At 40.3% G+C, this 5,189-nt stretch overlaps 1 non-coding gene across 1 annotated transcript; it reads right to left on the minus strand.

Moving 5' to 3' along the window:
- Positions 1-2,492: 2,492 nt before the first annotated feature.
- Positions 2,493-2,599, minus strand: LOC141625213 (small nucleolar RNA R71). The gene has a single exon (XR_012535005.1). It is a non-coding gene; the product is annotated as a small nucleolar RNA R71 (small nucleolar RNA).
- Positions 2,600-5,189: the final 2,590 nt, after the last annotated feature.

The following is a 5,189-nucleotide window of genomic DNA, read 5'->3' on the forward strand; positions in this document are numbered from 1 at the left end:
ATGGGAAGACGAGAGATCTAAGGATAGACATGACAAATCTAAGCAAGAGTACAAATGTGAAATGATTGCTGTAGTTTGGGGTGAGTCTGATTCAGAAGATGATGAACCCATCAAAGAATCAGAAAAAAAATCTCTGTCTCTGATCTACTTACAAAGCAAGGTGATGTGACTCATATTTGCACAATTTTAGTCCCCGAATTATCCTCGTTCCTATGCTTTCTTGCATGTATTAGGGTCGTTTATTATCTTTAGCTTCCCACTTTGCACATTCTTTATGGTTTTGTGTCCTTGGTAGGAGAAGAATGCTAGCCTTGCATTTATGGAGCAATTTGGAGCTAAATGAATCATATCTAACGACCAAGCATCAAAGAGGAGACCGATACTAAGGGCTTAAGTAGATAGTAGAGGTAGAATGGGCAATGATGAAGACCCCCACGACCCCTCAATGATCCCCACGGATCTCGAGGCAGTCAAGAGAAGAGAAACCACACTGCCTAATGATTCGGGCGTCCCCAGAGCTGCCCGAGCGTCATGAGGCTCAGACCGGGCGTCCCGAGGCTCAACTCGAGCATCCCACAAGCAGGACGAGCAGCTCCCTATAGGAAGGTCGTGAGGCTCCTTGAGGTCTTGCAAGGCGTTAATCTCCGTCTTAGGGACTTAATCGTCATTTAAGCCCTTAGTTACCCTAATACTTGTACTTAGTATAAATACCCATTGTGTTAGGAGATTAATCATGAAATTAATTTACAAATTCCTAATCTAGTTTAGAAGAGCTTACTAGTTGTAATTACACAATTCAATATTAATCAAATCTTAATCTCTCTTTAAACATTCAAGTGTTCTTAGATTTAGTTGGGTAATTTGAAGACTATTTGGGGTTTATTGAAGAATTGACAACTCTTCATCATTCATCAAGTTTTTTTCTATTATTCTTTGCTTATTAATTGGATCATCTTTAAGTTGGTATAATCTCTTTCACCCTTTTTCTTAATAATTGTTTATTGCTTTACTCATTCATCATGTTTAACCTTGTTAGTATGATTAACACCCCTATTAGCATGTTTACCATGACCATGAGTGAGTAGTCTCTTAGCTAGGGTTAATGGGGGATTAGGGCAATTAATCATGGGGGTATATCCATACTTAATTTAATATATTTTCATAAGATTGCTTGCTTGTTGTAGTTTCAACTTATGCACATGTTATGCTTGATGAATTGTTTGATTGACAACCTAGCATGAATCTCTTATCCATTCAACAAGACTTGTAAGATAAAAACTATCTCAAGGCTTGTTAGACCATGCATACAGTTGAATAGGAAGAAACTAAGTCGACTTGTAGGTGTTGTAAAGTCTTGACCGACTCGGCTCCGGGACCCAAATCTTCATAGGAATTGTAAGACATAAACTAACTCGATTCCACTATAACAATAATTCGCTTTTATCTATGTAATCATATTTGTATGATCTTCACCATGATTCCCCCTATAAACCCATGACACCCTAGTGCCTTAATTAATTGTTTACAAACCCTTTTTGTTTACTTGCTTTGTTTTACTTTCATTTCTTTACATTTCATTGTTAAGTAGTTTAGTTTGCAAACATCAATCTCAACCCAAATCATGATACCCTAAGACATAACTCTCTACCACCGATAAATCAATACAATACCCATCCCTTGGGATCCGACCTTTACTTGACACTCTACTAAGAGTTGTTAGTTGAGATTATAAATATTATTTTGGTTGGTTAGCTTAGACGACAAAGTTTAGACCGAATCAAAAATGGCGCCGTTGCCGGGGATGGTGTTCAATTTAATTATTATCATTTTTCTTATCCTTGGGGAAGTCAAACTCCTTAAGGTAGTTTTAATTGTTTTCTAGTTGTTTGCTTTTTTCATGTGTAGGAGATCACAAGGCGATCTTTTGCTTATTGATCCCGAGATTGAGAGAACCTTGACCAACATTAGAAGAATCATTAGAAAAACTTCAACAAGTTTGGGTATTGGAGAACTTGTGGACATTGGTGTTGTCCAACCGGATAGTGTTGAGTTTACCTAACCCTTTTGCAAGAGAAGGAGAGAAGAACCCAATTCAAAACCAACCACAAAATTAACCCACAATGCCTAAATTTTCATCTCATTCCGTACCAACCGAGGAGAACCTACCAAATGGGACTCCAACACCACCCCACTTGACCGGTAACTTCATTGCCAAATCCGTATTCATACAACTAGTTGACAGAAGTCAATTTAGAGGGATGTCTAGTGAAGATCCTCATCTACACATGGAGACTTTTTGTGACTATTGTGATGCAATCTCCCAAACGGGAGTAACTCAAGACCAAATTAGATGGGTGTTGTTTCCTTTTTCCTTGATCGGAGCCGCAAAGCAATGGTTAAAGAGCCTAGACAAGGCTACCCTTGGAATTGATTCATGGAAGAAGTTAGCACTTGCGTTTTACAAGAAGTTCTATCCTTCAGAGAAGACTGACATGTTGAGAACCCAAATCACCGGGTTCAAGCAAAGAGATGAAGAGTCTCTATATGAGGCTTTGGAGAGATTCAAAGATACATGTCGCTCTTGTCCTCATCATGGACTAAGCGAATGGTTCCTTGTTCAACCATTTGGAATGGGTTGTATGAAGACTCAAGGAATGTGCTCAACATGGGTTCTAATGGAAGATTCACCGAGGTAGATGACAACCAAACTTGGGCAAAGATAGAAGAGATGGCAGTTCACAACTTTCAATATAGTAGGCCAAGAAAAGCTACTAGGGGAGGAAGACATGAAGTTGACTCCGTCACACAAATGAGTGCCGATTTGGGTGCCCAACTAAGTGCCCATATTGACACAATAAACTTGAAATTTGAGAAAGCCATGGCCAGGCTCAATGAAGCTTCTCAATCACCCAAACAACATGTCAATGCCATGGTGGCAACATCTTATATTCAAAATGGAGTGCGTGAGAATTGTGGAACTTTGGGACATGATCAACAAGAGTGTAGGGGTACCAGTGAGCAAGTAAATGCGTTTCAAGCATACAAGAATGGCACCCCTTATTCCAACTATTACAATGAAAACACCAAATTCCACCCAAACCTCTTATAAAAAGCCAAAATGTTCAAAACCTTCAACCCACATACACCCCACCTCCAATGAGAAATCCTACTCAAAGACCATACTACAATCAACCCAATGACCAAGCTTTTGATGTTCAAAAAGCGGTCCTCCAAATGCAAAAGAGCCAGTAAGATTTCTTTCCTCAAATGCAAAGAGATAGCCAAGCCAAAGACACTACCATCAATAATATCCTTGCTCACACCAAGATGTTGGAAACCTAATTGTCTTAATTGGCCTCTTCTAGTTCCCAAAGACAAAAAGGACAATTACCTCCTCAAGGTAATCCTCCTACAAGACATGAGACCATCAATGCCATCCACTTGAGGAGTGGTGCTAGATATGAGGGACCAAAGATGCCAATCGAAGAGAATATTGTTGAGGAGAATGTCAAGCAAAATGATGTGCTATAACCATTGAGGCGAAATCCTAAGGTGGTAGAGACAACTACCAATGACTCATCAAAGAAGAGAAGTGAAGAGAAGGCCAAAGAAGTTGAAAAAGAGCCTATTGTGATTAGGCTTCCATTCCCAAGTCGCCAAACCAAGCCCAAGCTTGATCAGCAACTTGGAAAGTTCATGGAGATTATGAAGAACCTAGAGGTTTCTATACCATTCACAGAGCGAATCAACTATGTTCCGGCGTATGCAAAATACGTGAAAGATATCCTTACCAAGAAGAAGTCCATAAGGAAGTTGGAAACCATTGCCTTTACAAAGGTAAGTAGTGCAATTGTTCAAGGGAATTCCCCACCTAAGGTCAAGGATCCGGGAAGCTTCTTCATTCCATGTACCATTGGTGGCACAACAATCAACAAGGTACTATGTGATCTAGGTGCAAGTGTGAGTGTCATGCCATATTCGGTATGTTAAAGGCTAGGAGTGGGAGAACACAAGTGCACTAACATGACCTTACAAATGGCGGACCGAACAACAAAGAAGCCACTAGGGTTATGGGAAGATGTACCCGTGAGAGTTGGAAATTTTTTCATACCGGTGGACTTTGTTATTGTTGACATGGAGGAAGATTCCAACATTCCAATCATTCTAGGAAGGCCATTCCTACACATTGCCGGAGCGGTGATTGATGTAAAGCATGGGATGCTCACACTTGAAGTTGGTGATGAAACAATCACCTTTAATCTTGATAAGACTATGAGAGCTCCTAACTTGCTTGAGCCATGCTTTATGGTTGATCACTATACCCGGTAAGGTGTAGATACCTAGTATCAGCTGAGACTCCAACAAACACCCGATGATTATTGGACTACAACATGCTTAGGAATCGCAGCGTTTGATCGACAGTTTGTGTACAACTTTACGTCGGAAAACTTAAAACGATTTCGAAAATAAAACATTTCAAAACTTTTCAAAAGTACCTGGAGTGTTTAATGCATGACGACGGGGTCGCAATGACACTAACTAGAGTCAAAACCGACACTGGACCAAAAACCGACTCAAAATTCAAATCCCGACTCCAACAACGAGTCAAACCGAGTCAAACACAAAAAAAAACCATTTAAATGCTTCAATGTTAAGATTTCCCGGAATCTTACATAGTCAAGTACCAAACATGTTCATCCAAATCCTAAGATAGAACAAATCATGATTGCACTTGTGTGAAAGCGACAAGACACCTCGAAGACGTGCTACATGGCTCGCGCCTCTTTGAGCAGCCCAGGTGGCCACGTCGCTCAAAACTTACACAACCACTTATTTTCCTATAAATACCCCTCAAATGCAACCATTTGAGAGTTACGCGAGTGTCCGCCCCCTGACCTCTCCCTTAAAATTCTCGACTCGACTTCCTAAGTCACAATCTGACACGTGTTACGACCTACCGATCGTAAAAACAAGCCTTACATATTGTTTGGTACCGTCATCGTGCATTAAACCACTTGACCGACCATCTCGACCACTACACCATCACTAAACTTAACAAAACACTCTTATTACTTACCAAAACGGTTTTAAACCGAGTTTTCTGACCAAACGAGTTGATACACTTGCGTCGATTTCTCGCCATAAGCCTAGCATGTAAGTATGAGGGCGTAAAAATCTTCTTTTATCAT

The sequence above is a fragment of the Silene latifolia genome, chromosome X, assembly GCF_048544455.1.
Source record: "Silene latifolia isolate original U9 population chromosome X, ASM4854445v1, whole genome shotgun sequence".
In the NCBI taxonomy this organism is placed as follows: domain Eukaryota; kingdom Viridiplantae; phylum Streptophyta; class Magnoliopsida; order Caryophyllales; family Caryophyllaceae; genus Silene; species Silene latifolia.